The sequence below is a fragment of the Ambystoma mexicanum genome, chromosome 9 (genome assembly GCF_040938575.1).
Source record: "Ambystoma mexicanum isolate Mex_15411 chromosome 9, UKY_AmexF1_1, whole genome shotgun sequence".
Taxonomy (NCBI): domain Eukaryota; kingdom Metazoa; phylum Chordata; class Amphibia; order Caudata; family Ambystomatidae; genus Ambystoma; species Ambystoma mexicanum.
This window is the reverse complement of record NC_090931.1, coordinates 648729913-648753653: the sequence shown is the minus strand read 5'-3', so window position 1 is coordinate 648753653 and position 23741 is coordinate 648729913. Positions and strand designations below refer to the sequence as shown.

Genomic DNA, 23741 nt, shown 5'->3' with positions numbered 1-23741 from the left:
GCTGAATTGACCCTGTCAGGATTCGATCCTGCCACTGCAGGCTGCACACAGATGTCAGGGGTGAGCGCTTAGCTCACTGTGATATCTTACCGGATTCTTATTATTACGACAGAAAGTTCTTAGTTCTTGCACACTACAAAATACAACCCACCCTGTAAAGGAGTCACAGAGGACAGACAGTTTCACGAAGGAAAGGGATGCACTCAGGATACTGACAGGAGGGTAATCGGTAAATCAATCAGTCTTAACTGTCAAGGTTATTTGGTTTCAGCAAAAAGGGAGCAAGGGGTCGTGAATGTCACCAGGGGTCTTCGGAGAAGGACCAGGGGGACTGAACCACAATGTACCTGGTGCTTGCGATGTTCTTGATGTTCGACAGCATTGAGTCGGTTTCAGGATGCGTTGCAGCTCCTGCGACAGAGTTCAAGACGGTAGACAGCTGCGGGTATCAGGCGGCAGGCAGTTCGGCAAGCGAGGCTGGATGGATGGCTAAGGCTGGCCTACACCGGGACTCAGAGTCAAGAATCATTGTCTCTGTGCTGGTTGGTGGATCTGGAACGTTGGTTGAGGCGTCTTGGATGGCTTTTGTGACTGCAGCGTGACAACAGTCAGTGGTGCAGCCGGTCGCATTTCGAGGGATCGACTGCCTCGAAAATGTCCTTAAAAGATGGACGCTGGTTGATGCTTGAGTGGCATTCATCCTAGTTTCTTCGCAGGGCTTGTGTGGTCCTTTAAGACGGACGACCCAAAGCTGAGGAGAGTGTTTGCAGACAACGGCCTTGTCCTTTGCTCAGAGACTCTCTGACACTTCCCACCTAGGAAGCTTGCTGGCAGAACCTAGCAGGGCACGCTGCGTGCTGGCTGGGTACCGGTTCTGGATTGGCTGGATGGGTCCTCTGAGTCCGGTATTTCCTTCTGTTCTCTGGGAGATGTTTAGAGGAGGAATCTTGCTTCCCTCTTGGAAATCCTGGTCTTCGTTCTCTGGCGGAAAATGTAAGGCAGACTGTACCTGTAGCCTGGGCCCAAATGAGTCCTTCTTACTCCTTTCGAAGTCGTCGGATGATCTGCTAAGTGAGGGTATCAGCCCTTTTTTATTTATTTATTTATTTATTTCTACCGCGCCATAGCCCTCAGGCATTAGGGTGCAAATTTAAAGCTAAATGGGCACCAGTGATTGGTTCAGGCTAAGCCTACCTTAAGGAACCAATCCGTGGTCCCCAGCAACAATTTTTTGTTAAGCTTGAGGTCAGGACTAGAGTGCTTTGCAACAGGAAAGGCAAGGGGTTACACCATGTACCCCTAAATCCCACTCATCTTCCTGCCTGTTATAGATCAAAGTGTCACTCTGGTTAACTGATCCCTCTGTGACTCTTGCTCAAAGCACAGGTCTCCTTTGAAGTTTGTGATGAGAGCAGACTTCCTGGGCCTCATTACGAGGTGGGCGGAATGGGTTTAACGGCGCCGGTAATGGTGCCAGTGCCCCGGTAAACCCCTTCCGCCCTATTACGAGGTTCCCTTGCGGGACCCGCTCAGAACGTCTGGTCAGACCAGACGTCCTTTGCGGGTCCTGCAAGGGGACCAGGGAGCTAATAACTATGGGGGCTCGAATGGGAATGGGGATGGGCTTTTCGAATGAGGAATTACCGGGTCCTCCAAGGTTGGAATGACCCGGTAATTCCTCATTCAAGGAACCCGGACCCGAGTTTGGAGGCAGCCATGGCGCTAATAGCACCATGGCTACCTACAAACTCGTAATGAGGCCCCCTGTCTCCCTTAAATCACATATTTATCCCTCTGAAAGGGGTCCTCTCTGCAGGGGTTACCTACAGTAAATAGTGGACACAGATATGCCATTAACTGTCCTTCATACAGAGGGGTGGGAACTAGCTTCAAGTTGACACATTAGGGGCCTTATTCTGAGTTGGGCGGTAAGGGTTAACGGTCATCGGTAATGATGCCGGTGCCGTTAAACCCTTACCGGCCAATTCCAAGGTCCCTTAGTGGGACCCGCAAAGGACGTGTGGTCTGACCACACGTCCTTTGAGGGTCCCTCTAAGGGACCAGGGTGCTAATAACGGGCCCGCTATTTGCGGGCCCGTAATTAGCGCCTTTCCCATTCCCATTGAGCCCTATTGGGGCTCAATGGGAATGGGGAATGGTCTACAGAATGGGGATTTACCGGGTCCTCCAAGATCGGAATGACCTGGTAATTCCTCATTCACAGACCCCGGCATTGGAGCCCGGTATGGAAGCAGCCATGGCGCTAATAGCAGCATGGCTACCTCCATACTTGTAATGAGGCCCATTGTATGTGAAATAGTTGTTAGTTTTCCTGCCTTGTTAAGTTCTGTGACCAGGCCTTTTCGCAGGACTGCTTCAATTGACACTCATCTGTATGCGCCGCCACCACCACAAAGAACTTAGGCAGTAGAACAGGGCGGATCCATGGAGCCTTTGATATTTATTTATGCTGTCCATGGGAGGAGGAAGGTGGTGTCCTTCTGCTCCAGATGTTTTTGTGCACCTCTCGCTGTCACCTGTCATATAAATGTGACAGGGAGGAATGCGCCTGTAGGCTGTGTCTCCCAGAAACACTATGTGTTTGTTGTGCAGCGAGCATTAGAAAATGTGTGCGGATTAGCCCCGCACATTTTCGGAGGTTGATTTTTCATCATTCCATTTCCTAAAAAATCATCAAAAAAAGCCCAGGCAAGCGAACACACTCCCCATGCTGATGGTCGAATCCCTCAGAGCCAGGCAGTGCTGCAATGTACCAACTGGCCATTGATGATAGCAGTTGAAAAACTGTGAGAGTACGTGGGCACTGCAAATGAAATTAGTGCTTGGCAAACAGCTAGACACAAGCCAAGACTGTTGCCTTTGACAATGCTTGTTTTTAACAGGACTTCAGTGAAGGACACACATACTGCTTATAAATCAAGGGGCTGAAGGCCGACTTATTTAAGCCATTTGTATTATACCACTACCACATTTACAGGCTGCTTTAAAATAACATTGGCAGGCCTTTCCAGCACAGAGTTTGATAATAATGTTTATAAAGCTAGCTCAAAGATATCCCAGGAGGATGCATTTTGGGCATGGAAGAGTAGCAAGTGTCCGGGAATGGCCATAGGGACTTGCATGGCGATCAGTAGTGAACAGGCTGGAGAAATAACCAAACAACACCTACAAGCTTTGTGTCCCTCCTCATATCCTATCTCCATCATAGTTGGACTGCAATAGTTTTGGCTTATAGATGGTGCATTAGCACCACCGAATAGCCAACAATGGTGGGGAAAAAGGGTGGGGAAGTCATTTAGATGTGTAAATTGCACAGAGGGCACATGTTATGTATGCACTTATGTGCAAAAGCTTCCCTTTATTTCGTAATTTGTACCATAAAGTGCAAAAAAAGGAGCAAGAACAAGCAAAAGCATACTGCACACAGTGCAAATGCTGCCGGCCGTAGGCGCATGCTAGATGCCATCTAAAAGGATTCCGATGGAATCCATTTACATTTAGCAGGTGTAAAAAGCAGGAAGGTTCCCTGGGAAGCTGTTGGTTTTCCCCTAGCATTAAAATACCACGCTGACAGAAAACCAAGTGGATTTTGGAGGTGGAGCAAAAGGGGAGGCAGAAAGCTCATTCCATGCACCCCTGCCTCCAAAAATCTTGCAAGTACCCTGAAGTAAAAAAAAAGAAGCAGTTGGACAGGTCTAAAGGTGTCACACCAGTCTTTAATATTTTATTTATATTCTGGGGACTTAGAAAACGACCCTTAAGGAATCAGGTCTTCTCCGGTTGTGCGCTGTCTCTGGGATTTGCCCAAAATGACTGAATCCAATTTACCTACCCCACCAAAAGACCTAATATATATACTACCAAAAGTTCGAACTTTTTGTGGTATGTATATTAGGTAGGGTAGTTAAAAAAAAGGCTGTGGGGGTGCGCCACACAACACTATACAGTATAGTGAGCGGGGGTTGCGGGGGACACTCCGCAGCTGCCCGACAAAAAAAAAAGAAAAGGACCCTTCGGCGGCGGTTCCCAATCACGGAATTGAAAGGGGACAGGCGTCGCAGGGACCAGCGAGACGGAAGGCAAGTTAAGTAAGGGGGTGGGGTTAGGGGTGGCGGTGTGGGTGTGTTGGGGGTGGAGGTAGGGGCGTGGGTGGGAGTGTGGGGAGAGGGTTTGGGCACATCGGGAATGTTCAGGGGAGAAATGACCAAAGATTATTTCGAACAAATAATCTTCGGTCATTTCTCCCTCGAACATTTCTACCTCGGGAAAATCACCCCAAATCGGTCTGGAAACCCCTGCCAGAAGCACAATACTGCACTTTTCTGACAAGCCTAGGCACTCTGCGACTACCACGGTGGTGATTTGGCACAGTATATAAACTTGGTAACATAATATTACATAATGCAACACACATACATTACACGGTTATTCTCGATTACGCAAGGCTGGGCCTCCAGCGGCAGTGCAGAAGTTTGGGGGGCAACTCCTGGGTCCATTTATTGTAATGAAGCAACATCTAATATTCCTGGAGGCCGCAGCTCACACTATATATGCCCCCACCAGACATATTTTTTGCGCCCCTTTAGGGCCCCCCTGAATTCTTAGCCCACATAGATTTTTAAATAAATAAATAAATCACTTGTGCCAGGCTTGCACATTCTCAAATATCAACATAGCCTAATCAATGAGTTGCCTCACTCCGGTACCCTTATTGTTATAACTAATCCTATGCACTCAAAAGCAGCCTTTTTGTGGTATACATGTGATACACACAACCTAAAACAGAGCATGGAGACCCTTTTGTTTTCAGGAGGCAACATAAAACAAGTCTCATTGGAGATTAGACAGATCCTGTAGACTTGAGCCATTCCCTAACTTCCAGTATCATCTTATTGAGGTTTCCTCCTTCTAGCGCCATGAGACCCTCCTGGAGTTCATACCTCACTCTGTACGTTTGCAATGACATAAGATAAACACGCGAAATTGAATATGACTCATGCCAGGGTTCAAATGTGGCGGTGAAGAGGAACGGTGACTTGAATAAGATGCTTTCAGGGAAGATTAGACATGCTCTCTTCCAACTAATAAAGAATGGTTTCAAACAGCGTGGGCAGCATGGCCGGCTGTTAGCTCGTCCATTGAAATACATGGAAATTGACAGATTCATAGTGGATATTCCTTTGAATGGTGAGTGTATCACTTAAAGAGCAAACAAAGAAACAGCAAATCGAGGTGTTATCAATGAGGGTTATATGAGGAGCCAGAGGCTGTATTAAACAATGGCTCTCAGGAGGACTGCTTTAGTTGTAGAGCAATGGCCAGCTTCAGTGCAGAGGATGTACACATGACAGAGGGACCCATTTCCATGGAAGAAACAATCTGGGCTGCAATTAGTTCCATTACTAGCTGGAAGGGAGCAGGCCACGATGGCTTACATGTGAAAAATGATAGGGTCCTTCCAGATCCGGCTAGCATATTGCTACTCGGATTGCTACTTGAGACTGCTCCAAAGATGACCTTTCTGGCATGGCTGGCACATGCTTTATCACTGAACTTCGAAGAAAAAAACATAGAATACTGACAAAATGTTATGGTAGATTAATAGGTTTCGTACTGCGCCCATCACCACTGTGGTGATCTGACATCCGAGAGCTGAGGTCTGCAACCTGCGGCTCTCCAGATGTTTTGGACTGCGACTCCCAAATGCAATCTCTCACCATTGGCTATTCTGGGTAGGGATGATGGGAGTTGAAGTCCAAAACATCTGGGGAGCCAAAAGTCGCAGAGCCTTGGCATAGAGGCCTGCCCGGATAGTAGCATATTATGGCCCCTCCATAGACCTCTTAGCTTGAGTGATACCAACTTCAAAGTTCTGGCAAATATCATCACTCAATTGATCCACCCACAGGCAACTGAAATCCAGATGTGTCGCTCGGAACATGGCAAAGCGTATATGGTTTTTGGTGAAAAGATGTGACGAAGCCTGTCACTACCAACAATACCTCTGAGTGCAGAAAAGGCATTCAACTATGTTGAATGGGACTAGCTATTGGAAACGGCGAAAAATCAGCTTTGGCCCAGAGTTCCTCATCGTGATGCAGCTTCTCGGCGATTATCTCACAGCATCAGTGCTTGCCAATGACCCTGAATCTAAACCTTGTCCTCTGTAAAGAAGCATGAGAAAAGGAGTTCCGCTTTCATATCTGTGGCTATATTGGCAGTAGAACCACCGGCAATTCAGATCCAAAAAGATGATGGAATCCCAATGTGTGACTTATTGTGGCGTGAATCAAACGACCTGGCTGCACGCTGGTGACGGAAAGATGAATTCGAGGCATGGCATGCTCTTTTAACAAGAGTCACTGTATCACCCAGGATCTCCGCGTTTAAAGTTAATTGGTCCAAACCTGAAGGTATCCCAATCTCTTGTTCTTGTCAGAAATATATCCTTGCAGGATAAGACTTCAGATGTTGCCCTACAGAGATCAAATATTGGGGAATTTAGATCTTTGCCAATCTCACAGAGATACACCTACATACCTGTAGTTGCTGGCTTCTGGGGCTTGGGCCACAGTTCTCTTCTGCTGCACAGCGGACATCCTCATGAGCCACATATGTTTTCTATCCTTGATTTGAAAACTCGGTGGACCCTGGCAATCTCTACCATGGCACCTTGAGGGCAGTAAAGTGACCCACCCCAGGTGGCCACTTTTTTGAAGCCTTGTTATCCTGAGAACACATGTATTTGGACAGATGACCCATGCTCAAACTGTCCTGAATATTTGTCTGTGAATGAATCACCTTCCTACCATGCTTGATACCTGTTCCACTGCCTAAAACCCTTGATGCAATGTTGCAGTCCTGTATCTGGGGAAAGGATTGCCCTGAGCAAATTGCATCTTCCACAGGGAATGATGCACCGAACAGGCCTGACTTTGGTACACAGCCCTAGGCCTGTAGTGCAAGACATATCTACAAATGGATTGATGACAAGCGGTGCAGAGGCCTCTGGGAGCACACCCCTGAAACCTCAGGCTTCGGACGATCTCCACAGTGACTTAATGGAGGAATGATGGGAGATACCGACTGAAATCTTGCCAGAATGTTGGTGGCGAATGTCACTGAGATAAAATATGGATCCTTTTCTGTTTACGGAGGCATCCATAGGACTAACCCCTTCCACTAGAAGTAGAGATAAATTGCTCTGATGTTACTGTAGTTGATGAGTGACCTTCGCTTGAAGAACTCAAACATGTACCCAACATGGAAGGATGCATGTATGCAGAGTAGATAGCTGCCAAGTTGACCTGTGTCATGTGTGACATCTCAAGGCAATCCTAGTTTTCCCATTGCATGATGGGACTTGTAGTTTTCTTTTCCCCATTGTACGAATGCACCTACAAATCCCAGCATGCAGTTAAAAGCCAGGACTAGTTCGCGGTGTCTCACATAACGCGGGGCCGCTTGTCAGCCATGAAAGAGCGCTTCTTTTCGAGGCCTACATGCTTCCCCTTGTTCGCCTGAGGGCGGAATTCGATGTGGAGACTCAGTCATGCTCTACATGTACTCATCCCTCGGGGTATCGAAGGGGTGGTACCTCTTTGGTGCAGGCCTACATCTGGATGGAGGACACATGGCTGTCCCTTATTGCAAGCAAGTTACAGGCTCTTCTGCTTGGCTTTGGCCCTGACCCCGGCGCCCTTCCTTTTTCCTGGACCGAGGCACTTGGGGTAGCCTCAGAGCCCCTCAGTCCTGTGCGTCCTATTGGACTCCACTTTAATGTTTGTTCCTTAGGTCACTGCTGTGGTGAAGCGTGCCTTGGCCACCTTGTGAAATGTTGCTCCCTCCTACACCCCGAAGATTAGGTCACGCTCATTGAGGTCTTGCTCCATTGAGGTTCTGGTTTTGCAATTGTGTCTGCATGAGGCAGACCAAAAAAACATCTGGATACATTTAAAATCATCCAAAGTAGAGCCATTCACCTGACATAGGGTCTCAAGTGCCACAGACATCTTGATCCTGCTCGGAAGAAACTGAATGGCCGACTGTCCGGGAGCCGATTCAATGCACTTGTATAGCGCCTTCTGCCCTAGTTTGTGGCGTCAAAGTACTTTGCCTGTCAGAGAGGTGTATGATAGAACACTTAGTAGTGGTAGGGAGAAGCAAAGCCGGGTAGATAGTTGAATCCACTACTATCCTCTGGAAGCCCCAGATGTGTCTCAAGCTGATCCTACCTGGGCAACCTACCTGGGTCTTCATATTATCTATCAAGGCCTTTCCCTCTACTAGTCATTGGCAATGTGTTCCTTTTCTTGGGCAAGCAGAGAAATATGCCTGTGACCCTGGAGCAGAGCCTTTTCCACGCCCTTCGAGTGTTGCTCGGACCATGCACTGCTCAATACATGCCGGTGAAATCCCTAAACACTCTTTTGGCGTCAGCGTGGCTAACTGCCCATTGGCATGCATTTGCGGTTGGACTGATTGTGCACTTTATTGTGGCCCATGTGTGATGTTTTTTAAAGTAATATTTGTATGCTTATTATGTCTAGTATCATTTGCCCGAGAAAGCCGGCATCCTGGTGTTGTACACATTTAATAAACTAAGTTCTAACAAACTCAACTTGAAACAACTGAGGCTGGCTTTTACTTATTGGACTACTTCTGAGCTATTGGTATGTGAGTCACATTCTGCCTTACTCTTATGTCTTCTGAGATATTAGTAGTGGACTGCATTCTGCCTTACTCTTATGCCTTCTGAGATATTGGTAGTGGGCCGTATTTCGCCTTAATCTTATACCTTCTGAGATATTGGTAAGTGGGCTACATTCTGCCTTACTCTTATGCCTTCTGAGATATTGGTAAGTGGGCAGCATTCCGCCTTACTCTTATGCCTTCTGAGAAATTGGTAGTGGGCCGTATTTCGCCTTACTCTTATACCTTCTGAGATATTGGTAAGTGGGCTACATTCTGCCTTACTCTTATGTCTTCTGAGATATTAGTAGTGGGCTGCATTCTACCTTACTCTTATGCCTTCTGAGATATTGGTAAGTGGGCGGCATTCCGCCTTACTCTTATGCCTTCTTAGATATTGGTAAGTGGGCGGCATTCCGCCTTACTCTTATGTCTTCTGAGATATTGGTAAGTGAGTCACATTCTGTCTTACTCTTATGCCTTCTGAGATATTGGTAGTGGGCCGTATTTCGCCTTACTCTTATGCCTTCTGAGATATTGGTAAGTAGGCTACATTCTGCCTTACTCTTATGTCTTCTGAGATATTAGTAGTGGGCTGCATTCTACCTTACTCTTATGCCTTATTAGATATTGGTAGTGGGCTCTATTCCGCCTTACTCATGTGTCTTCTGAGATATTAGTAAGTGGGCCGAATTCCGCCTTTCTCTTATGTCTTCTGAGATATTGGTAGTGGGCTGCATTCTACCTTACTCTTATGTCTTCTGAGATATTGTTAAGTGAGTCACATTCTGCCTTACTCTTATGCCTTCTGAGATACTGGCAGTGGGCCGTATTTTGCCTTACTCTCATGCCTTCTGAGATATTGGTAAGTGGGCTACATTCTGCCTTACTCTTATGTCTTCTGAGATATTAGTAGTGGGCTGCATTCTACCTTACTCTTATGCCTTCTTAGATATTGGTAGTGGGCTGTATTCCGCCTTACTCATATGTCTTCTGAGATATTAGTAAGTGGGCCGCATTCTGCCTTACTCTTATGTCTTCTGAGATATTGGTAGTGGGCTGCATTCTGCCTTACTCTTATTTCTTCTGAGATATTGGTAAGTCGGCCACATTCTGCCTTACTCTTACTCTTATGACTTCTGAGATGTTGGTGAGTGGGGCACATTCTGCTTTACTCTTATGTCTTCTGAGACATTGGTAGTGGGCTGTATTCCGCCTTACTCTTATCTCTTCAGAGTTATTGGTAAGTGGGCCATATTCTGTCTTACTCTTATGTCTTCTGAGATGTTGGTGAGTGGGGCACATTATGGTTTACTCTTATGTCTTCTGAGATATTGCTAGTGGGCCACATATCACCTTACTATTATGTCTTCTGAGATATTGGTAAGTGGGCCACATTCTGCCTTACTATATATTGGAATGTGGGCTGCATTCTGCCTTACTTTTATGTCATCTGAGCTATTGGTAGTGGGACGCATTCTGCCTTACTATTACGTCTTCTGAGATATTGGTAACTGGGCTGCATTCCACCTTGCTCTTGTATCTTCTTAGATATTGGTAAGGGGCCACATTTTGCCTTACTCGTATGTCTTCTGTCAATGGAAACTGGACCCTTATATCATCTATCAATATTGCACACACATGGCCTGAAGAAGTGGGGTGAAAATGGAAAATGAGTCTTGGCTGAAGTTTTGCAGAAATGTCTACCTCGTATCGCCGGGCATGCCTAATGTTGATGAACATGGGTTGTTGGACTTGAAATAGGATGCTTAGTGGGAGGATGGTGGATGCATCCATGCGCCAGGCATGCAACCAACAAGTGTTGTCCTTAACACACATGTTATGGGGCTGTGAGAGAATTGGAGCATTTCTGGGACCCAGTGACGGAAGCCTCACACATCCTCTGAGATTCAGGCCATCCTCTTATCTTGTGTCATGATATGGGATTACATCAATTTACACACTCAGGAGAAGCCAATTTAGCCAAGGAACTGGTGCTTAGATTTTGTAAATCTGAAACCCCTGCAAGGACTGGGCGAATAATCTTTTAATCCCTCCAGTCCCCCTCCCTGGGCGCTCTGCAGATGCTGGTGTGAAGAACATGCTTCTAATGACAGTGACGGCTCTTTATGGAAAGAGAAACCCACTGCATGCAAGTCTTTCCGATGCCTGCGAATCACCTCCGCTATGTGTCAGTTTCCCTCTCTCTTCCCTGTAACTGCATTTCATTGTTTTCCATTATGAAAATGCTTTGGGATGTTTGGTGCCTAGTTTGGAAAGGCAGTTATGTGATCCATAAAATATTCATGCGTGATTAGCTGGTGGAGTATCTCACTCATTGAACCTCTTTGCTCTCCCGCTTGTCCAATCATATTAATAGTTTGGTGATCTGGCGTCATTTGTTGGTAAGACGAGGCCTTATTAAAGCTCATTATAATACCCCATCCGCAGCACTCGGGCTCCCCTGGTACATAACACCTCCACCGCTGTACCATTGAGTTATGATCCATCAACGCACATTATCAGATCCGTACATTATCATGGCAAAAATGTTCCTGGAAATACTCCAACGTGCTTTTAGATTCCAGGACCATGATACAACAAATAGAGGAAAGCCAACCAGTTAAAAAGTCCAGCCACACAGAACTGTAGCATGCCACAACTCTGGGACCGCATCGCATTCACACTGTCCTTTCCCCATACTAACGCATCATGCGCTAAGCTCTCTGCATTTTCCAGCAGTACTAAAACAAGGGCCAATGAGAACGGCTTTGGTTTAGGGAGTGCAACAGTTGTATTACAGGCATGGCTGCCGCCGGTGTCATTTTTTTCAGCGCCCGCGAATGGGCAATTACCGGGTCATTACTGCCCTGCCAGAACCGGTAATTGCCCATTTGCGGGCGCCAGAAAAAAGATGCTCCCCATTCCTGTTCATAGCGGTTCCGGTGCATCCGACATGCTGTGCTCGCGAGCGGGCAGAAAGGCACCCGCAAGCACAACTCGTAGTTTGCCGGTCCGGGAACTATGGTACCAGCAAGCCTACCGGTACTCTAGTTCCCGGACTCGCAAACTTATAATGAGGCCCAATGATTCCTGACCCCGAACCGCTGTGTAGGCCAGTCTGCAGCCGTCCATCCAGCTTCGCTCGCCCAACTGTTTGCCGCCTGATACCTGCAGCTGCCTCCCATCTTGAACTCTGTTGCAGAAGCTGCAAAGCGCCCTGAAACCGACTCGACCCTGTTGAGCACCAAGATCACCTACAAGCACAATGTACATTGTGGTTCTTTCCCTCTGGTCCTTCTCCAAAGGCCCCTAGAGACATTTTAAGACCCATTGCTCCCTTTGTGCTAAAGCCAAGTATCCTTGAGCTGTTGCCATTATTTACTGTACAGACTACACTCCTGTCAGTATCCAGAGTGCATCCCTTTTCCTTCTTTGAAACTGTCCTCTGCATTCCTTTACACGCTGGGTTGTATTTTGTAGTGTGCTAGAACTGTCTCTTGTGATAATAATGAAGTAGATATTTCTATACAACCTTGACTAATCATTGGCTAATAATTATACTTTCTTTGTGTTGCAACTAACCAATGATCCACGACCTTGCGGAGATAAGCCTGCCGTTCCGTCCACGTTACCAAAATTAGACAACAAGGTTTATAATTTGCTTGTGTTTCCAATCTGTTCGGATCCCTTTGGGTGTACTAGAGGTGTGGGGCTGATCAATGGTTTAGAAACTGATATTCATCCCTGGGCCACTGGTGCTTAGGAAGTTGATGCGTCACACCCTCATCCCATTTTTATGGTAGCAACCAGTGCTTTAATTGGGATATGAAATCTAAGTGGGAATTGAAAGCGAGGACGGGGCTCTGAGAGGCAGTGTAGCCAAATTGTGCTGGGCGTGAGTGACCTAAAAGAGGGGCATTAGACTTGACTGTGTATATGTGTGGTGTATGGTATAGAAACGTGTACATAGTAAAATGGATAATGTATCCATACTGCCTTCTAATAATGTGTGTAAATAGGTGTTTGCTACCACAGGTTTTGCCATTGCTGTTGCTGAACATGGCAAATAATGCTTTTACCCAAATTAGCGATACAGAAAAGCGAACCCATACACTTGTATGGGTTCCCATGCATAAGAAATATATACCTGCACACATAGATAGACGCACACAGACTTTTTATTATATACACACACAATCATATTTAATAACACATATACTTAATAAAATCGTGTTTTTAGTTTTGGCTATTAGGTGGCGCTTGAGCGCCACCTATTAGTGACAACTATTGCATTAGAGAACATAGAGGGAGAAATTTGTGAGGCATTTGTGAGGGATAGAAAGCTTGTAGGTGTTGTTTGGCTATGTGCCCACCCACTTACTGCCCATGACCATGCTAATACCTTTGGCCAATCCCACCCAGTCTTGCCCCTCCCTGCCCAAAACACCCCCTCATGGGAACTCTTTCAGATCGCTTTTACAAGCCTTACCATCAAACCTTGCACTCAAAGTGCCAGCTGGTGTTCTCCCAATTACTTTATTGGAGTTCTAAACACGCTACTGGCGTAATGAAAATGGCTTAACCAGGTCTGGCTTCATGAAGTCCTGTAAGAACAAGCATTGGCAAAGTCAACAGTTTTGGCTTGTGTATAAGTGTTAGGCATTTGCCAGGCACAGCCATTATGTGCGCAGGTACTTGCACCATTTTGCACCTGCCACCATCAATAGCCAGTTATTGCCATTTCGGCATTGCCAGGAAAGTACCTTTCCCGTGCATTTAAATTGCTTTGTAGGTGGTTTCTCCCACTAATGAAAAGGGGTTTAATTATCAAATGTATGGATGCTCTCGCCCTCCTCAGACCTGCGGTCAAGATCCAGACAATCCAAGGACGGCCAGCGTGGCAATCAATTGCCCCTAATTGTAGTGCATAGGGCCACTTTTGTCATTAAAACGACCCTCTCGTTAGAGACACACCAGCAATGTCCAGGTCGCCAGAGACTGAAGCAGTTACATTTTGTTGCTAAATAAAGGAATAAAGGTTAGTGATTAAGTGCAGAGAGAGAGAGAGAGAGAGAGAGAGAGAGAGAGAGAAAAGAGAGAGAGAGAGAGAGAGAGAGAGAGAGAGAGAGAGAAGAGAGAGAGAGAGAAAGAGAGAGAGAGAGAGAGAGAGAGAAAGAGAGAGAGAGAGAGAGAGAGAGAAAGAGAGAGAGAGAGAGAGAGAGAGAGAGAGAAAGAGAGAGAAAGAGAGAGAGAGAGAGAGAGAGAGAGAGAGAGAGAGAGAGAGAGAGAGAGAGAGAGAGAGAGAGAGAGAGAGAGAGAGAGAGAGAGAGAGAGAGAGAGAGAGAGAGAGAGACCGAGACAACACTGCAACTCTTTCCCACCACACCTTAGCACTGACCAATCCATGGCTTGGCGCTGGGGGTGGCGGATAAGGCGTTTTCAATCACACCCCCCCGCCCCACACACAAACGCACAGATGTTAACTGTCCTGCTTTGAGAGGCACACAGACGGCTTACCAGCATGCATTTCTTTCTGGGGCTGTCCGATGCTGCACAGGTATTAAACTTCTGTCGGTGCACCCTGTCAAGGACTGAAGGAACTCTCCCTGGGCTAGCCCCAGCCCACTTAAAGCCCTGGCAGCGATATTCAGGATGCAGTGACTGAGGGAAGGCAGCAGAATAGGGAAAGGTGCAAAGGTAAGTAGGGGCTCGGCAGGGGCCACGTGAAGTCCCCGGGAGGAGCCTGTGACGAGGGGTGGTGATGAAGTGACAGCCAGGACATGGAGGCACCAGTCAATAGGTTAGAATGCAGGCTTACATCATTCAATAAAGCATCGCTTTGCTCCTTGATTGGCAGGTACTTTTTTGAAAGGGGTCTATATACAGACAAGGGGCCTCATTACGACCCAGGCGTTAACCATGGCGCTATTAGCGCCATGGTTGACACCGGTACCTTACCGATTCCGCCATGGTGAATGGCGGAATTACCGCCCCATTCCAAGGTTGGCAGGGCGGTAATTTCCCATTCACCATTGGCCCTTCCCCATTCCCACTTTTGCCCCCATAGGGCTCAATGGAAATGGGGAAGGCTGTAATTACGGTACCGCAAATTGCGGTACCGTAATTACCTCCAAGGTCCCTTTGCGGGTCCCGTCCTTAACGGCTGGTAAAACCAGCCATTAAGGGAGGACCCGCAAAGGAACCACGGAATTGGGCGGTAAGGGATTACCGGCACCAGTGCCCTTACCGGTACCGGTAATCCCTTACCACCCGGGCCGAAATGAGGCCCATGGCAATGGAATTGGCAATAGATTCATGTAAATGGATTGCATAGCATCTAATCATGGTTTCTTATATTTAAATGTCAAATATAAACTGTAACTCATGTTAAAAGTTAGTTGATTCATGGACAAGCATTCAGCAATAATGCTGGAAGGCTAAGTTAATTGAATTTAATAATGACAATTTGAGAACAGTTTATTTAATCCAACAGGCTGTTCAAAGTGGACAACAAGTATTGCTCCCTGTCTCTCGGATCGTACGCCACTTTTTTCATTGTGAGCCCATTTCTCGTCTCCCACATCCAGCCCCCCTATCTTTTTTGATCTCCCGTCTAGGATTATGATGCTTTCGCCCACTGATAATAATTTTGTATTCATAGGTTTCTGTAATGCCTAATTTTAACTCATCGTGGGATGTAATTTCACAGTGATAGTGTAGTACTGTTTTAACATGTGTGTTCGCCTGACCAGAACTGTGTCAATTTGGGTACATTGTAGAATATATGGGTTAACATTCCTTTTGCTTCTGGACAAATCGGCATATAAGAAAATTTGCTAGATCCGATTGTAACTATTTTTCAGGGGTTGAAAACATTTAGAATGCTGTTTTCTGTTCCGTTGGGCTGTGTGGCATGTCTATGTTTACTTTTGGAATGTCCGAAACAATTTCATCCCCTTCGTGCAGTGATATTGATATTTGCTCCTCAGGGTTTGAGTCTGCCCTGAATTTCTTGACGTGACTTACGTTATCCATGCAGATGCAATTTAGGATTATCAATGTTGAGCTGTCTCTCCTGCTGCTGTCAGTGATCTTTTAGAAGCACCAACGTTCCTGTGGATGTGTCTTCTCCGTCACGTCTTCAAAAATAATAAAACTAATAAGTGCAATGTTACCAATTTAAATAGATCTACATTTCATCTAGGGTCAAATTGTAATCCCCTTGTAGGTTTTATAAGCACTTTAATGGAATGTGTTTCCTCTTCATATCTTTGATTGTACTTTTTGTTTCCAGAATTTCCAGGACAAGTCCTTGCCATTTCATATCAAGTTTGGGTGGTTCTCCAAAAGGAGCATCGCCATTCTCTGAATATGGACTGTAGTTGCTGCTAAATTAAGGATTGAGAGTTTTTAGGAAACATTTTTCAAGATTTTATTTTTACTATGTGTGTTTTAATATTGGTACGTTTCTTTTTACTAATATGTGTATGAATACGAGAACGATACATTTTTGGATATGTTTTTTATTTGTTTGTATCTGTCGTCTAAGCTGTGATTATGATGATATGATTGTATATTTAATAGTGATGTACAATTTATGTAAAAACTTTCTTTGAAACAAAAGCACATTAGATTGTAAATAAACCTTGTGAGAACCACGCATACACCATGCACAATGTACCATGTGATCCTAATGCTTGATTCGTTTGATTTTCTCTTTGATTTTCTTGTGGATGTTACATCTTGCTAACAAAAACTCATCTGTTCCTGTGTGCTCGGTGTTCTTTTGCTCCCTCCATAGCATTGTAAAATTTCTCCAGTATGTGGTAACAAATGTGCTTAACATGTACAATGCCTCCTTTGAACTGTAACATTTGCAAACTTTTGATTTGGTGGTTTAGGGTGACCCTTTCTCGACCCTGTGACTTTTGCCTACCTGAGAACACACTTACCTGAGAAAATTCTCCGCATAGGGAATTTTTTCAATGTTTTATACTGCTCTCCCTTTACTACAACATCCACAATGCATCGTTGCAGTAGGGAGCACTATGCGACTAGATGCACTGATAGCCAGATTTGTTTGCCAGGGCTACACCCACACACATATATATTCATGTATGCATTTTGTTCCTCACAAGGGCGTTTTGGTCGCCCCGATGTACACGATGTAAATATTGGGTGTACCTGTAATCCCCTCCCAACAAAATGCACCAAAAACAGGGCCATCACCTCATTTAAGATGGCGCTCGCCAGGGGTGTTGCTAGGTCTGGAAAAGACCCGGGGCTACGCTAATGTCAGAACTGTCGGGAGTGGGGGCTAGCTAGCCTTTTGGTTGTAGCTCCTGAAATTCTATCCGGGGCTACAACCAAAAGACCAGGGGCTTTAGCCCCCTTAGCCCCCCCCTAGCAGCCCCTCTGGCGCTCGCTGTCCGGGGCTCCGGACTGGAATGCTGCCACGTCACGGTTGTCCCGGCAGCAGCACTAACAAAAATGACGTCGAGCCTTGAGTCAGCAGCTTTGCAAGTACATCGCAAGGCTGTAGCTCCCTGCTCTCCACGCCGAATACACGCATAGAGGTAAGTGACCGTCGTGGGAGAATACATCGAAATAGAAAACTGCATACTAACAGACCTGAGTGTAATACAATATGTTCTTTCATCAGGAAACCATTTTACAACATCATTCGGGACTTGTTTGGGAAGGAATCCACACCCACTCTCCATGGCGCGGGGTGAGCCATTTGTTAGCACTTTTTTTGTTAGCACGTCTTGTTAGCATTTTGTGCAGCTTTTGCTCCACCATCTCATGTTTAACATCCATTATACTAAGCTGTCAAGTTGTTATTACTCTTGTAACGCCGCACAGCATACTTTGTGTCAAGTTAAAAACAAAGAACCGGCCATAATGCAGTGGCACGGCTGTTTTTCAACAGGTCATCTACCCAGGGTTCATTCTTTTATTCTTAGGTTCAGACATTTTGTTAGCAATGCCTTTGTGTCATGCTAACCTTAAGAAAGCACTGATTTTCTCAAGTTAACTTGTAGTTACTTTACTACCCATTCGAGAGGTTCATCAAATATTTTCTTGAACCTCCCAGGTCTTTTGGAACGCCCCATTAACCGCGTCCAGCCTTAAAACACAACAAACTTAGGCGAAGTTGCCCCATTCTCCGTGACCGATTGTACGCGGGAAGGACTATTGCTATGGTAAGTCACCCATGTCCCTCCTATGACTCTCTTATTCATTGCAACCGCACACAAGACACTACTTTCACTCTCATGTTTCCTATGTGTCTTCCCGCTCTACCCTCCTCCCCCTCCATCTACAGATGGGGCTCTTCAACCATTCCAACCAGCCTACATTCAATCCACACCAGAGCAGCCTTTAAAGATTTGTCCGCTTCCTACTTTTCTGTCCCTGAAGAAAGTGGTTCATGTTGTTTTTTACCACTGAAACCGGTAAGCCCACCCTCGGCCAAAGACAAAGTAATTGACAAGAAAACTAGACAAGAGGCCAAGGAGCTACCTTTTGATGACAATTCCAAAAGGGACACTGTAATCTTTGGTATTGACACTCCACATGTTACTGCACGCAGAGAACAAATAGAGCTCTGTACTCTGTCGTAGTACAAGAAGGGGTTTCCTAAATCTGAGAAAGCTCGGTCATTTGCTAGTGGCAGTCCTGACAAGGTATTGGAAGACTCACCAGGACTTTTTTAATTAATTGATACTATATGACATAGGAAAAAATAAAGTTGACACTTTCCACTTGCTATAATAGTACACACATGCTGTATGAAATACAACATGCGTTTTTAAAGTTTATTTCTTTTGCACCTATCCAAATACTTTAGTGCAAGAGCAAGCTGCTCTCTACAGCATACCGCCCCTGGGTGCATGAAACATCAACACACCACTGGGTACAGGTAGCCACGAGGACCCAAAAGAACCCCACTAAGGGCGAAATCATTATAATTATTGTTTGTATTATCTTCCGTTCGATTGTATTACCTGAGACTTGATATGTGTGAAAGCAGGTTTATAATGGACAGAACTGCTTGATTTTGAATTCTTACGTTTTAAATATAAGCTAAAGGCAGGAGAGATTCATTGTTATAATGTACCAAGCGATCTCTTTGCTAATATTCTATCACCTTTAAATGCTGCAATGAATGCCTCACCTGTGGTCCTGCACTTATCTAAAACCATGCCTCTATCAGCTTCCACATTATATAAACGTATTATGCATCAAGAGTTTGCGCTGGCATCACATTGTGGTAGAAATAATTGGAATGTAGATTTGGGCTGTTTGTTGTCGGATATTGAGTGGAATCGCATATGTGCGGGACCAGTTAAATATAAGGTTGATTTGAAGCTAAGACATACGCAGCAGCGGATTGACCACTACTTATACTGATCTCCATGGAAGATGTGGCCGGGCAAACTATGCTGTGAAGATGTTTGCTGGAATTGCAGAAGTGGTGTTGGCACCACCCTCCATATGTTGTGGTTATGTAGGAAAATTCAATTATTTTGGGATGGTGTTTTCCAGAGAATTGATTTGGTTTTAGGCCTATCCCTTCCAAGAGACCTGCTTCTTGGTGTATTGGGCTTACTTCCCTCTGAAATTGTGTTAACCAGTGGAAAACCTTTTTGGACATACAGGGCATTATTGGTTGTCAAAAGACACATCCTGAAATTCTGGAAAAGTGATATTGCCCCTTGTGTTGATGATTGGCTGCTGAGTTTGTCGCTTCTCTCTGAAAGGGAGAGAGTGACTTTTCTTGGTAAAGACCAACATCATAAATATTAGAACACCTGGGTTGTGTTGAATGACCTTTATGCTTAGTTGTTTACAATTGTGCCTTAAGGTTTACTTAATTTGACCCCTCATTAACATCTGTGTGTTGTGGATGCTTTTAGTTTTTTCTCTCTTGTTCTTCACCCCCCAAATTTTTGTTTAATTTCTTTTTTATTTCGACTCCTTTTATGTTATGGCTATATGGCTGAGATAAGTTCATATCTGTTCTATATTATGTACAAATAAATGACTGTTCTATATTATTTGTTCATGAACCTTTAAAATAATTTGAAAAGAATCACAAATCCTCTCTATAGAAACATATTATCTGAAAAAGAATGTCTTCAGGTGCCGTTTAAAAACGTCTCTAGATTCAGTCTTCCTGAGATCTGGTGGAATAAGGTTCCAGGCCATAGGTGCGGCCACATACAATGTTCCTTCACTTACCATGGTTAAATTAGTCCTAGGTGCCAGGAGAAGATTATCATTATTAGATCTCAGGGTCATGGACTGGGGTTTCTTTATGAGGCTTTCAGCCGACTATGACGGCCTCTTACCAGACAGGCAATTATGAATGAAAGAGAACAGGCGGAAGGAAATTCTCGCCTCAATCAGAAGCCAATGCAACTTTTTCCTGGCCTCGGCATATGTGCCCTTCTGTTATGGACCATGACTATTCTCACTGCACTGTTCTGAATGGTTTGAAGCTTTGCGCAATCCCCCTTACTGATGCCTATCAGAAGACTGCCACAGTAGTTAATTATGGTGCCTGCAATGGCTCTAGCTATTGTTACACAACTTTTTTCAGACAAGAATGGGCAAATCTGTGACAGGAGTCAGATGTAGTACGCCAAAGGTGGAAATTAGGTAATTAACTTTAGCACACATGTTTTAAGTGGGATCTAGGATAACTCCCAGAGTGTTCACTTTCTGTTGGATATCGATTTGAAATCCTGCCAACTGTATGTCTCTATGTGCTGGGTCAAGATTCCGATTCTATTTGGGCAACCCACTATCATCAGCCCAGTCTTGTCGTCGTTTAATTCTGCAACATCCATGTCTGTATCAATTTATAGATTTCGTTAACCTTGGTAAAATCTTCCGCATATACTCCAGCGAGCGGAATGACGCATTGGGTGTCATCTGCGTAATTAGTAAACCTGATTCCCCTTTCCTCGTCAAATTAAATAAAGGAACACTGAACATGTTATACAGGTTTGGTGAGAGGCATGCTCCCTGAGGGACTCCATAACGTAGGTTTTCTGGCCTGGCCTCAGAGTCCCCACTACATATTCTCACTTGTCTCCCCTCCAAAAATGATTTCACCCATGCTGAGGCATCAGTAGAGGAATTATCCACATTCACTCGCCTGTTGTTCCACCAAATCAAAAAGCGGCCAATAAGTCCAGCAACATGAGCATCACAATTTGGCCTTTGTCAAAATAATGGAGCATAGAAGACTTAAGATCATGTAATGCTCTCTCTGTCCCGTATCCTGGCCTGAAGCCAGACTGCCATTTATTTAAGCCATCATTTTTCACCATGTGGGCGAGAATCTGCTCACACGCCACTCTATCAAGAATCTTCAACAAAAACTGTGTGTTTGTGATGGGTCTGTAGTTGGTAGCCAGCAAAAGGGCCCACTTTAGGTTTATTCAAGAGAGGGGTAATCCATGCATTTTTTAGACTTAAGGGCACACTATTTTCCTTGAAGGAATAGTTGACACATTTCATAATAGTGCTTATAAGCAGAGGTCGGCATGCCTTGACGGTGAATGCGGGGCAGACACTCTTGATATAATTGATTGTACCTTTTGTTTCCATATTTCCCAGGACAAATCTTTGGCATTTAATATCAAGTTTGGGTGGTTCAGCAAAGGAGCATCGCCATTCCCTAGATAGCCCAGTTTTGAGTTGCCGCTGTATTCATCAGTAGGATCTTTGCAACTCACATATTCATTGGCTGTTGGCTGGAGCCCTTAAAATACAGAGGGCCTCATTACAAGGTTGGTGGAATGGGTTTACGGGCAACGGTAATCGTGCCGGTGCTGGTAAACCCATCCCGCCCTATTACGAGGTTCCCTTGCGGGACCCGCTCAGAATGTCTGGTCAGACCAGACGTCATTTGCGGGTCCCGCAAGGGGTCCAGGGAGCTAATAACGGGCCCGTTATTAATGGGCCCGTTATTAGCGCCCTCCCCTTCCCCATTGAGCCCTATGGGGGCCCAAATGGGATTGGGGATTGGTTTTTTGATTAAGGAATTACCGGGTCCTCCAAGGTTGGAATGACCCGGTAATTCCTCAATCAAAGAACCCGGACACAGGCACGATTTTGAAGGCAGCCATGGCGCTGATAGCACCATGGCAACCTCCAAACTCGTAATGAGGCCCAGAATCTAGAAGGCGAATTGATCACGTTGATCTTCCACCATACACAATTCTCATCTTACCCAGTTTGATGATTGAATGCCGGTTGCTTTCATGTTTGTACTAACATTACACTTATACTATTCTTCAAAGCACAATTATTACAATACTCCCTAATGGTCTGGAGTATGAATTCTCTTCAATGACAGCTTGGGGCTTTAACCTTGCCATAAAAAGGTTATCAGTTTGTCCATCTCTTCAAATGTTCTTTTGGGGTTGGGTGTGCGGACATGTGCTACGGTCCATAAGATACGGGGTATATCATCATTGTAATTACTTTGTTGCCGTTAGACGTCCAAATCTAAGAGACAACCATATTAAAATCCACATGATATTAAAAGTGTTTTAAGCACATTCGAGCCATAGTGTCCTATTGCTCTAATTGGGTCAAACAGATTTGAGCCAAATCAGACATTTGCTGACTCAGCTCAATTCGACTCGCAAGCCTTCTCTAGGGAGGCATGAATGGCCCAGCCTATTCCAACCTTTTCATCAAAGGTGTGAGCCAGCACTCAAGTCAAGCACATTAAGGCTCTCGCTCATCCCTGCACTCAACCACAATTGAAACATCACAAACAGCACTCTGCCACATTCAATACTTTTGACCCATCATTGGGGAGCTAACCCTGTCCCATGACACTTCTTGGCTTGCAGGAAGTGGCGACCCATGCCTAAAGCCATTGTGTAACCTCTCAGTAGTACACCGAGTGAACCAAAGTAGAACTTGTGCAAGACCCCTTAGTGGTACAAAAAGCACCAGGCACCAAACTACCTGTTGTCATGACTCCTTCTGTCCACGGTCATGAGACCGCAGCAGAAGAGTTCTACCACCACTCCAAAGCACCAACACGACGGAGGAGCTGTAACAACTGCTCTTTTATGCAGCCAGGCAATCAACTGACAGAAAGGAAATGCCTGCACACCTTGACGCCTTTGGAAATCCCCCAGAAATCTCAATACCAACAAGCAAATGGCTTAAACATTGGCAGCCATCTTAAAATAATCCTCCCACCTGCAGACATGAAGATCTCAGTCACTGCTTCAAAAATCATTTTCCATGATCTTCATGACAGTGAACCACAACATGTCAAGCAGGACTTTGCACCAAATGAAAGGGGGGCTGCCGGAACCCCTAGATCTGCAAGCCAATTGGATATCAACACTTGTTATGTTATTTATTTCATTGTTTTTTGATAACACGCCTAATACCATAGCTGAGTTCGGTTTTTAAGCGCAGATCTGGTATGAAACGGCTGGTATTTTCAGAACCTGTATTGCCGGTGCTGAAAACACTAGCAAATCCCCCAATGGAGTCCTATGGGACTCCATGGGTTGGGGATTTATCACCCTTTCCGCAATCTTTAATATCCTGGTAAAACCGGGATATCAGGTGGCGGAAACGGTAGGTACATTTGCCGGTATCCAGGCGGATTTACCGCCCGGATACCGGCAAACCTATAACGAGGCCCAATGTTTTGTGATAGCATGGGTGCGTGTCAATACACTAACGTGTTGCCAAAGCTTTTAGCATACAACCAATCCAAACTCAAGTATATTTTTAGGCATTTGTTGGATTTATGTGTGTAATGTAAGATATTCTCATTATTTTAAATGCTTTTGTAAATTCTGCTTATTTTATTGAACCCCTTCTTATAGATTGGATGCAGGGATCGTTTACTTAGTATATGGTGGCAGACTTGTATTTAAGTGTATACTTGTCTTTTAACAGGAGTGGTCTGCACCCTTATGAAAGTCCATATGCATACTATTATATTTTATTGATCTCAACCTATTTTGAGT

General features: G+C 45.2%; 1 long non-coding RNA gene across 3 annotated transcripts in view; it reads left to right on the top strand.

The window, feature by feature from the left end:
* Positions 1–17222: 17222 nt before the first annotated feature.
* Positions 17223–23741, top strand: part of LOC138488428 (uncharacterized) — a 614677-nt gene continuing 608158 nt past the window's right edge. For all 3 annotated transcript variants that reach the window (XR_011274665.1, XR_011274666.1, XR_011274667.1), the window contains exons 1-3: positions 17223–17291; positions 17378–17446; positions 17813–17921. This is a non-coding gene — a long non-coding RNA (uncharacterized lncRNA). The remainder of the gene's footprint in view (positions 17292–17377; positions 17447–17812; positions 17922–23741) is intronic.